Genomic DNA, 12,164 nt, shown 5'->3' on the forward strand with positions numbered 1-12,164 from the left:
TCTTTTTTTTTGAGAAGGGAACTTGTTTCTCAGGAAAGATGGGTTTGATTCTTTGGTTTTGGAATAAATCTGGTATGAATCCCCACACGGTTTCATGCTGCCTTCCCTCCCACCCAAACAGGGGCACTTCTGTAGTGGCTGGCATCACATGTCTGTTGCTCAGGTAGGGAGTCTGAACCCTGCTCTGTGCTCTCAGGTTGGGTTCAGGCAACCACCCAGGAGCAGGGACATTCCTGGCTGCAGAGCAACGCAGGCTGTGTACCCAGGGTAAATGGAGTTTACCACAGGCTGGTAAACAGCTCTGTTTAACACGTCAGCTCAAGTGGGAGACAATCCAGTGTGAAATGCTTGTGCTGAGATGAAATCACTTCTTTTCCACTATCTGGCTTCATCCTGATACTACTCAGGCAGGCTTGAGCCCCTGCTAATCTGTAGGGAGGGTGAAATGCAAAGAGGTAGAAAATAAAGCTCTGACTCTGCCACTGCCACTGCACTCCCTGACCTCATCCTTTGCAGGCTTCTTGCTACCAGTGCAAAAAAGCAGAGAAGAATCACAGAATCGTGGAATGGTTTGGAATGGAATGGATTTTAAATATCATCCAGTTCCAACCCCCTGCCATGGGCAGGGACACCTACCACTATCTCAGGCTGCTCCAAGCCCTGTCCCACCTGGTCTTGGGCACTGCCAGGGATGGGGCATCCACAACTTCCAGGGCAACCTTTCCCAGTGCCTTACTACCCTCACAGTAAATAATTTCTTCCTAATATTGAATCTAAATATAGTCTCAGTTTGAAGCCATTCCCCCATGCCCATGTCAAAACCATCCCTTTATCTGTAGGCTCCCTGTGGGTACTGGAAGGCTGCAAAATGTAAAATATATTTCTCCTAATTTCCCTATCTGACTTGTTTGTTTTCACACAACAGGTTGTTTTGCTTTGGGGAGTAGAGAAATGAGATGGAAATGACAGAGGTCTTTGATAGAAATGTAAAGATGGGAGTACCCAGGAAATCAACAGAGCAAGTCAAAATTCAAAACTACCATCCAGAGTACTGCACTCAAGAGTTTAGGATCTGTTGTTGCTCTAGTCAAAGGTAAGTTTTTTGACTTAATACAAATAAAACAAAAAGGAACCAGATAAATAAAATAACATGACTTTTGGAATCTCTGTGGTCAAATGATAGTATTTAGTGTTAGTATTTTGACCTAAAAGAAATCAATTAATAAAATGCCCATTCTATAAATATGGCAATTTCTAATATTTGTATATCTTGCTTTCCAAAGTCAGCTCAACTATTGGGAAGAAAACTTGCTTGTTTTTTTAAAATTTATTTCTGCTCTACCTTGTGCAAATTCTATCTGCAGCTTTTTACTTTTCAGTGCTAATGATGGCTCTGTAAGCAACCTGGCTGGGCTCTGAGAATTCAGGTGGGGTTTGTACCAGGAGCAGCTTAGCAGACCTTCCTCCTGACCTCCTGATGCAATTAGCTGTGGTCATGCTGTGCTCAGAGAATCCCCTCTGAGTGCAGCTGCAGTGAAGAAGCAGAAATTTCTGAGGCAGCACAAACTTGCAAACCCTTCCACAAGATTATCAAATGACAGCAGGTTGGAGGTATGTAATGAGAAGCACGGGTTCACTGACTAAGCAACCCTAAAGGGAGTGCTGCTTAATCCTTTCCTACACGGTGCCCTGTCACCCTTCTCTGAAGGAACAGGAGGAGGCAAATGTGCTCTGTAATTGAGAGGAAGGTTGATTTACTGCTAAATGAGAATAATACGCAGTTTGCCTTCTTACTGATCTGCTTACAGAAGATCAAGCAGGCTGCTCTGTAGAATCCTTGATTTGTCCCCACTTCTTTCTTTTGGGAGGCCAGAGAGAGCTCCCGCTCAGCACACAGCAGTGGGAATTAAGCAGCTCCTGCACATAAGCAAGCCCATTCCCTTCAGGATTAGCAGCTCTGGAGTCACAGCTCCACAGCAGGACATGCATGTGAGTGTATTAAGGTAACCCTGAGGGTTTTAGATTTAGACACCACAGGGGCAGGGGAAAGTTTGTGTACCAAAGTCCCGCCCAGGTTTGTACAATCTATGCCAACAAGCTTGTGTTAGTATTTCACTGATATCTCTATCCAGGATAGGTCTTGTGAGACAAACGTGTGTAGGTATGGAGCTGCATTCCATCACACCTCCTGCCTGCAAACATCACTGTGGCACCGTGCCAGTGCCTCCCTGGAATCTCCCTGGCATCAGCTCTGCATCTCCCCTGCACTGCCCTGGCATTCCAGTGACTGCACACGACTGCATCACTTCCCTGGCTGCCGGGAATGTCCTGAGAGCTGAACGAGCTGCTTTGGGATCCTGTGAATTCCTCCTGCTAATGTCCTCTTCTGTCTCCTCCCTGCCCTGCCTCACCCCTGCCCCTGCCCTCTCGTTCAGTGGCAAGGGGGATACACAGCAGAGGAGGCATCACATGGATTTGTGTGGCAGGTTTGTAATGAGAGGAGCGTGATGACCCTGCACATTCATCAGATGGTTGTTTTCAGCCTGGACCCATCTGTGATGTTTTTATTATTTTTTTCCTCCCTCTGCTCGGCTAGGGCTGCTCCGGGAGAAGTGGCACGTAGGCACATACGTCCTTGCGCACACTATACTTGTATAAACTCCATCAGGAAGTCATCTGGCCAAACTTTCCAGGGCTCTGCTTTTAACTCTTCCCTAGGCAGGCTGTCCTGTCAGCCAGGGGATTTCCAGGGAGCATGGACATGTGCATTCTGTTCTCTTTACTGATTCTCACTGCTCTCCTTCCTAACAAGCCTCGAGCTACATGTGGATGAGCAGCTTTTTTATCCATCCTACTCTGAGTTCCCATCAGATAAAAGCCCCTTCAGCTCTGCTCATGCACTCGTGCACCCACAGGGCTTTGCAGTAAAACACTGCCTTGGCTTTTCTGGAGGATGAAGCAGCAAAATCAGTTACCAAAAAGTGCCCCAGTGGGGCAGGGGGAAGGAGTGTTGGTGGGATAAAGCTGTTGGCAGGGGCAATTCTCCCCTGCAGTTGTTATTTCAGAAGTGTGTCCTTGCTAGGCACATGAGTAGCAGAGGAAGTTCTCACAGCCCTTAAACATCTCCTGTGGTCAGGGAACGATTAAAAAAAGGCAGCCCCTTCAGAAGTGACCCTGTGCTCAGTGAAGACGTGTCTCACTGTGCATCCCACTCTGCACAATTAAACACCCACCAACGTGCACAGAGATGTTTCAAAGGGCTGTGAAAATCCCTGTGAGATGGCTCACGTAGCAGAAAGGCTGCTATTTCTCCCCAAGACATGTGTGGATTAATAGCTAATTGTTAAACGCAAAATAAGTCATCCCGTGTTGTTAGTGCCTGTTAACTACCCACTGACAGATTTCAATGGCTCTTACAAGATTTATTCCTGGAAGTGTCCAAGAAATGACTGATGTGGCACTTAGTGCTACGGTTTAGTTGAAAAGGTGGTGATTGATCAAAGGTTGGACTCATCTCGGAGGTCTTTTCCAGCCTTAATGATTCTGTGATTCTATTCTATTTTGGAGCCTCCTGCACAGGGGTGAATAACTGGAATTGTAGGAAATGTTATCCTCTGCAACTGGGCATGGAGCAGGGATGTCTGAGCTCATTTGCTGTTTGGCCAAACACTCTTTGTTTGAGCCACTCTTTGTTCATTCTTGCCTTGAAGAAAATACAAAATGTGTGTCAGATCAGCACTGGAGATGTGCCACCAGTGGTAATGCTGCCTCTCTTGACTTACACCACTATAACCAGCCCAGAAAGTAACCATTTATCCATTAAGTTGTTCACAGGCTTTGTCTCTGCTTTACTGCTTATTAATCTTCTCCAGTGTTACAAAGCCATGACATGATAAGATAGATTGTTTAGGTCATGATTTTTCTCCTGGGTGCACAGGTGAAAATAAGAAGTGGCTTAATTGAAGTTAATTCAGTTATCCTGGCATTAATTTTGCCTTCTCTATCACATTTATGGACATCTGTATGGAATAGAGGGGTGTAAGTTTGCACTCAGCCCAGCACAGACAGCTGTGGAACAGAAGGGATTCTATTGCCAGAAATTCCCAAAAATTTAGGTATGACTTTTATGACAGACTCACGCAGACATGTTTCTTTTCTCAAACAGCTGTTTGTGCCATAAACACCAAAGGAGCCTCGGTTTGTCAGAGTCCTGAACTTCATGAGGTGCAAACCACGACTGCTCACCAGCTGGAGTAAGGGGTATTTACAATTTTCCTTGGCCACCTCTTTAACTGCAGTTGGAGGAATCAATCAAGCTCTCATGGTCCCTCAAGGAGGTGGAGAAGCTGAGAGCTGAGGAACAAGCAGGCTTTCAACCATGCACAGTGTTTTCTTTTCTCTTAATTTCTTTCTTCAGGTCATTTTCAACACGGGTTATTCCTCTGTCTCCTCAACTGGAGGATCATAACTCTAATTTCTGCACTTCTGCTCTCAGGAGACCCCACCTGCACCCAGCTCTGGGTCCTGAGCACAAGAAGGACAGTGACCTGTTGGAGCAAGCCCAGCAGAGGAACATGAAGATGATCAGAGGGATGGAGGAGCTTTCCTGCGAGGAAGACTGAGAGAGTTGGGGTTGTTAAGCCAGGAAAAGAGAAGACTTTGGAATGCTCTAATTGCAGCCTTGCAGTGCCTAAAGGGGCTACAAGAGAACTGGAGAGGGACAGTTTAAAAGGGCTTGTAGTGATAGGACTGAGGAACAATCACTTTAAGCTAAAAGAGAGTAGTGTTAGATGAGATATTGGGAAGAAAATTTTACTGTGAGGATGGTGAGGCACTGGAACAGGTTTCCTTGAAAATTTGTGGATACCCCATCCATGGAATTGTTTGAGGCCAGGTTGGATGGGGCTTGGAGCAACCTAGAGGAAATACCTGTAATGAAATGGTTGATGGTGCTCACCAAGGCTCTAATTTTTGTCAGATGAGCAGGAGCAAATAAATTACTGAACACCTCCCTCTGCCACCTCAGGTAAGCCAACACTCACCAAGTGATGAGCTTAAGGCAGCAGAGATTTGCCTTCTGATTTTAATGCACTGCATATCAATCATGTGTAAGGACTGAGGGATTGTTCTCAAAATTTCCAGGAAATAAGACAAACCTGTACAGTTCAGGGAATTTGAGCTGCATGGGCTGTGAGTTGACAGTAGCACCTTGTGTGGCTCCTGTTCACAGCTGGGACCACCACCCCAGGATCTGTTTTTTTAGTGTGTCTCAGAACTCCCTGAGCTAAGTCAGCACAAGGATAAATCCCTTCTCATCAAGCTTTGAACCTAAACCTCAAGGAGGAGGAAACTGTCTCACATCCCATGTGGCTGCTGAGCTTTGTGCTCAGGGGTAACCTGACAGGCAGACTGGAGAGAAAGTATCCTTGTAGGTGCATTTCCACCTCTGGGACAGAGCCTTTGGGATTAAGTGTCCAATATTTAGGACACAAAAGGATGTTCAGTGCTCAGTCCTGACCTCGCTATAACCTGTGGAGAAGCAGCAAAGATTCTCTTTAACCATGTATGGCATAAACAGCGAGGAAGGCGCTTGTAGCAAAATCAGGAAGGAATCTGATAGAGAGCCCCAAAGATAAATGCCACTTTAGGCAATGTTGCTTTAAGCTGTTGACAGGAGCACCATCCACAGAGGAACTGTGAGCTTTAAGTGCTTCTCTGCTTCTGGGTGGGATAAGGTGTCATGTAAAATGCATTTTGTGTTCTTGTTTCATCTCCCTCTCTCCACTCTTCCCCTGTGAGAGCGCACACACCGAAAGCATTAAAACCAGACTGCGGTGAGTTTGCTTCACTAATACATCTCCACATCAAAGGCCTTGCTGGAGTCCATTGATTCTGGCACAGTTGCAGAAACCAGTGACGTTTTCAGTGAGAAATCATGCACTTCTCGGTTGATTTCGGGAAAGGTTAAAAAAAAAAGGGAATAAAAAAGCTCTACCATGTGCAAATATTCACCCTACAGAGAGGCTGATAAACCGTAAAATGTTTGGTCTGGCTCCCTTGGGGCCAGCAGTACTCAGAGATGACTTTATTGACAGACAGATGAGCTTTAGCTTACATGATGTTACAAAAACCTGTCCTATTTAAGTTTTGTTTTCTCTGTTTGTGAATAACATGGGACAGTTCTTGTCTGACGTATTCTTCCCTTCCTATTTCTGAAGCAATGCACCCTGTGCCAATGAATAGCACTGGGACACAGCCCCGTGATTTATCTCAAAAAGCCCAGAGATTATCAATGGCCCCAGGTCAGAAGCACAGGGCACTTTGTTGTTATGCTTTGGGAGTGGCCCAGGCAGATTCATCTCCAACACAGGTGTACCTTGACAGCATTCTCATTGGATATCTACTTCTGCTCATGAGATCCATCAGCTATTTCTACTGAAAATACTTCTGCTTTTAACTTTGCCTCATAGACATGAAACCATTGTATTTCTATGTTACTTTAACTGAAACTACTCATTTTCTACTGAAAATGTTTCTGTTGTAAGACTTGTATTACCCTTGTGTATTGGTGCAAAATCTGAAAATGACATAGGTCAAACCTGAGTGGGAAGAACAGTTTTGTTCTTCTCTGGTTCTGGAATTTCAGTATTTGTAGGACTCTTTGGCTGCACTTGCTTTGCATCCTGCCCATGAACAGCTTCCGAAATGCAAGAGCATTAAGGTGTTTTCAAAAGGTGCCTGCAGACCACATCTTTTCCTTAGAAATATCCTCCTTGAGGCCCTCCCAGTTCCAGCCACTCACTTATTTCTTCAAACAGAGCCCCTAAACACAAGTCAGCAGCTGCAGCCCTCAGGAGTGGGCTCTGCTGGTGGCACTGCTGTCACTGCCAGCCACAGCTTGTCCTGGCAGTGCTGTCCCATGCTCAGAGGCAATGGGGCCTTCTCCTCCTGTGTGCCCACCAGCACTGGGCTGGACCCACAGGACACAGTGAAAACCCACCCTCACCCCTCAGTGGGAAGAGTATCCTCCTGGGCACCTAATTATAGTGAGATGGAAAAACGTCCATGAAAGGATGAGGTTAAGTTTTCCAATACGTAGCACAACAGTAATCAATACTTGCATCAATACTTAATTTATCTATGTCAAGCAGAACAGCTCCAGCAGGAGGGAGTGAGATCATCTCTTCCGACCCGCCGTGTGCCGCGGCCCAGTCACACCGGGTGGCAAACGATGGTTTAAATCCCTTCACTCTCAGGCCTTCATTCTCAAAAGCTTGGATATGAGGGTGCTGCTGCCAGCAAGACTTTGCCAGGATGGCCCCACCCTTAGCTCCTGCACAGAAGGAACACCTTAACCCCTCTGTGAATCTAACCCCAGACCCCTAGCCCCTGAATAAAAACACACATGAGTCTTCTTTGATCTTGGGAGAATTTTCAGCTGCCCTCTGATGAAAGGCATTTGCCTCACAGCCACTGAGTCAAGCCTTTGGAGAACTTTTCTGCTTCTTATGAGGAGCTGCAGTTTCAGTAAGAGGCTGCAGCGCTCCCCAGATATCATCCCCCATGAACGTGTTCTCCCCTGCACTGCAGCAGCTGCTCAGCCAAGGTATTTGCAATGTTCCCCATGAGATATTCATTTTTTGGGCACCTCCCCGCAGGGACATCAACGCTGTGACTCAGTGGCACTGAGAGTTTGGTGGGAAGTGGGGGAGAGCTGCCTGCCACGCACAAGCGGTGACATAAGTGGTGGGCAAGTCAGAAACAACAACTCCTCTGTTGCAACAGGAGGTGAAGGTTTCATCTCCCCATGAATGGTTCCCCTCACAGTGACTAAGCTGTTCCCCTCATCCAGCTCATGGAGAGACTGTGCCATGTGCTGTGTATTCCTGTAAACCAGCCAGCTTCGGGTCATCCCATCCCAAGCCTTCTCAGAAGAGATCTCTCAATGTGCTGGTTTCATGAAAGGTGCTGAACGCAGACTGAATTGAATTTCAATCACTCTTTCCTTCCTTGTTAAATGCTTCTCGTAGGAGTTGCAGCCCCTCAGTTCAGCTGACAGGAAGGTAAGGATATCTCCCTCTCAACCCCTGTGTGTTCATGTGTTCACAGCCTGGGTCTTGCTCCTGAACTGTGCTGTGTGTTATTACCCCTTTGCCTGCAACATGAGATGACCATCAACATTTTCACCACACTCTTAGTTTTCACAGAAAATCTATTTGGTGTTAGTGACAGCTGTGAACTTCGAGCACAGTGTCTGCTCCTGGGCACTTCAACCAAAACTGAAGAATTGAGTCACATGTGCACTGTGGGACAGGGGTGCTGGCACACAGGCCTGTCCAGAAAAAGCTATCCCAGACCAGTTCCAGGAATCACTGAGGAAAACTGAAGAAGAGAAATTGATCCCAGTGGATTCAACAAATCTCAGATTGCAGAGAGATTCCAAATTAATTGACAATCCTTCTTTCTTCAAGGGCTTGTGTTTCTAAGCTTTCAGTGGATCATGAGTCCCTGCTGTTCAGGGTTACTTTGGGTTTAGACCTTGCTCTGAAGGTCTGTTTCATGACTATCTCATTATCTGAGACAGGTGCCCAGCACCCAAACAAGTGTCTCCTGCTGCCCAAGCAATTGTGCAGGCTGTCCCTCCTCTTTTTGGGGACAGAGCATGTGCCAAACATCCATCAGACAGGCGAGTGCATTGCCGGAAGGGGCTCAGACATTGTCATGGAAGTGAACACAACAGCCTGCTCAGAACACAATAGAGTCTCCAGTTTATTCCTAAATTATTAATGTTCCCTGAGGAGTGGCTGCATGCTGCTGGCTTGGGCACTGTGGGAACACAATCTCTTCCCAGCGAGGCTGTGGGCTCCTCCCCTCGGTATCTCCAGGTGGGATCACAGTGGAGCTTGGCCCATCCCAGGAGTGTTATCCAAGGGGGCAGGACGTGGCTTTCAGTGCCAGCTGGGAGAGGACACCCACAGCATGGGGTGGCAGCCCCATGGGTGGTGTGCTGTGGGTGGCAAATGTCCTCTTCCCTTGTTAGCAGTCTGGCAGCACCTTTCCCAATGGAAAACAACATCCTTCACTGCCTTGGGGTTTGTCATCACCACTTTTTTGAATCTCCGTTGTCTGCTCTGTACACAGGAGGATAGCAAGCCAGGAGTTGGGCTCCCTCACCCCCACAGACTGTGATTCTGCTGTAGGGTGACACCCCTCAAAGGCTTTTAAAGGTGTTTCAGCTCAGTCTCACTGTAGCCTGGAGAACATCCCAGAGTGCACGAGCACGGACAAAAAGCTGAGGGACACTCTCCAGGGTGGCCTGGGCAGATCTCAGAGGGAAGAGGTGTGGGACAGCACCTATGGAATTGTTCCAACCCCCGAGCAATCCAGATACCTCCACCCTTACACCAGAGCTGTGTCTCCCCACTGGACAGTGCAGCAGAGGTATCAGTGAGGCACCCCAAGGGCAGGATGCTGGGCTCTGGCAAGACATGGGTCTCTTGAAGGAGAGGGAATGGCACAAAATGGTCACAGCAGGGATTCCCTCTGACAGGTCCTGGTGCTGATCCTGGCTGTAAAAGGGTCCTGGTTTGGCTGCTGGAATAAAGAGTGATGCTGAAGGAAGTACTTCTGAACCTTAGGGAATCATTGCTAAAGCTAACAGAGAGTGAAACCCATCCTAAAACATCCACCATGACAAACAGCCTGGAAAGAGGGAGAAATAAGTGAATTCCAACAGATGGAACCTAGGATGAGCTAGAGCAAGTGGGGGAAGAGGAAAGGTAGGGAGGAGGTATTGAGACAGCCTCTGCATAGTTCCACTTCCCCTTTTTTCATTTGTGTGGCAATGCCATTCATTAGGAAACATGAATCAGTGGCTTTTCCCTGCTCTATGCTTCTCAGAGAGCTGCAGCAGCTCTCCACAAGACCTGGAGCATCTTCTCCCTGCCCCTGCACTGGCACAGGCTGAGGGCATGGAGCCACCAAGGACTTGCCCTGCCATGGCCAAGCTCCAGGGTTGTCTCACAAGGTTTTTGGCAAATGTCAGCAGGAGCAAGGGTTGGCACAAACACAGCACTGCAGCAGAGGAAGTTGTTGTGCTCACACATCTTGCCCAGCAAAGGTGGAGAATGGAATTTATGGCGTTTCAAAGGCACACACACGGTTTTGGCACCTCTGTCAGCATGAGAGGTGTCACTGCCATAAAACCTCCAGCAGCATCAGGGTGTTAGCTTCACCAGAGCTCTACCACATCTCCTCACCTTGTCTGCAAGGAGCCAGGCTTTGTCCCTGCACTCAGGGGAGAGCCACTTTCCTGGCTCAACAGCTTCCTGGGGAAGGTGGATTTACACTGACCCCAGCCGTGGGTGGTGAAGTGTGGATGCTGTCAGGCCTGGAGATTTCTGTCACCTTCTGTCACCTTCTGTCACCTTCTGTCACCTTCTGTCACTGGCTCCTCGCTTCCATGCAGAGCACAGTGAGAGCTTCAGCCACAGGGGTTATGTGTCTGAGTCACCTGCACGAGCTCTGAACCTGGCTGTGTCCTCTGGACACAGTGGGCCATGGCAAAATGTCATGTAGGACATCTTGTAGTAGATAGAGAGGTCCTCCTCCTTGGGCACTTTCCAAAGTGACACTGCCCCGGGCAGATCAGGCACCTGGGTGCCAGCTTTGGAGGTGGGTGACAGTCACACAGGAGAAGGGAAACCATAGCCAAGGTCACTGATTTCAACAGCAAATGGCTCAAAACTAGAGGGGAAACAGGATCTGGAGACTCTGCAGCCAGCAACTCTCTTCCAACACCTCAAGAGTCAGCAGCCCCCAATGGAAGAGGAGGGTGGCCCCACAGCACTACTAGTCCCCCTACTACAACTCCCCTGGCTCTGTGGGTGGGTAGAAAAGCCACCTCACGTGGTGTCACCTCCAAGAGTCCCTCAGTCCCCACAGAGCCCGGTGGTGGCTGCAGCCACCAAGCCCCGTGGTGCCACAGGACTGTCCCCACAGGTCACACCCTCCCCTGCACTAGGGCCCTGCAGGGTTTGGTGTGGCCACCAAGTCTGCTTGGAAATGACATTTCAGTCCTGCTGGCAGCCTTCCAACTTCAACATTCTTTTTTTCTTCCTTGAAAAAAGTCAAAGAGAGAAGTGAGGCCAGGAGGGGTCAAAACAGAGACAAGAGGGGCTCAAACCAATGGCTTCTGACACTTTGTTTTGGTAAGGACTCCTAGAAAGGCTTGTCTGGGAATGGGACATGTTGAAATGTCTTATTTAGATGGAAAATGCCTTATCTAGTAAAGAAAGTTAACTTCCTTCTCGTCTTAGACGCCTAAAAAATTTCCCTTGGCTTCCTTCCACACAGCTGACGGACGACCCCATTCCAGCCCCACAGCTGCGTGCTGGCTGCACTGTGTCCTGTGCAGGGGGCATGGTGTCACTCCTCTGGGCCTGGGATAGCAGCCAGGGTCCCTGAGGGTGGTCCTGCTCCCCCCAGTGGGGAGCTGAGGGGATGGGTGCTGCTAGAGGCACAGGGCAGCTCCCTGTCTGCCTCTGGCTCTTCATCCCGATGAGTTTTGGCAGTAATTGTCTGCAGAGTGGAGACAGGCTTTAGTTAAAGGGCACTGACCTTCCCATTGGTCATTGTCAGCCTGCTCCATTTCATCTCCATCTCATCTCCATCTCCATCTCCAATCTCCATTTCATCTCCATCTCATCTCCAATCTCCATTTCATCTCCATCTCCATCATCTCCCTCTCATCTCCATCTCCATTTCATCTCCATCATCTCCATCATCTCCATCTCTCCATTTCCAAGGCAAGCCCCTTCCTTCCTCCCAGGAGCACAGCCATGTCCCCAGCTTCCTCCCAGTGCCACCCCTCAGGGATGCAGTGACAAATCCATGGGCTGTCCTGTCCCATCAGGGTAATGACTGCCAGTGCTCAGTTTGCCTGTGATCCACCTCTCGCAGCTCCATCTGGGGGGGTTCACAGCCAGCTCCAGACACTGATGGGCAGCACAGCCATCTGTCCTAGCCATGATCCACCACCTCAGCAAGTTACCCCGAGGGGCAGGGGGACCAGCCAGGCTTGGGGAGGGTCTGATCCATCTGAGCAAACACGGCGTGGTCCCGCTGCTGGGAGTAATAAAGGACTTTCTGCAATTACCCCGCGT

The 12,164-nt window shown here is 48.6% G+C and overlaps 1 long non-coding RNA gene across 2 annotated transcripts; it reads left to right on the plus strand.

The window, feature by feature from the left end:
- The first annotated feature begins 362 nt into the window (after positions 1–362).
- LOC121333531 lies at positions 363–11,679 on the plus strand. 2 transcript variants are annotated; one of them, XR_005952303.1, is made up of 5 exons: positions 363–455; positions 926–1,093; positions 1,380–1,611; positions 4,166–4,260; positions 4,418–11,679. It is a non-coding gene; the product is annotated as an uncharacterized LOC121333531 (long non-coding RNA). The 2 variants fall into 2 exon arrangements; XR_005952302.1 differs by having other exon boundaries at positions 4,166–11,679.
- Positions 11,680–12,164: the final 485 nt, after the last annotated feature.

Source organism: Onychostruthus taczanowskii, unplaced genomic scaffold (genome assembly GCF_017590055.1).
Source record: "Onychostruthus taczanowskii isolate IOZ18803 unplaced genomic scaffold, ASM1759005v1 scaffold17, whole genome shotgun sequence".
NCBI classification, from domain to species: domain Eukaryota; kingdom Metazoa; phylum Chordata; class Aves; order Passeriformes; family Passeridae; genus Onychostruthus; species Onychostruthus taczanowskii.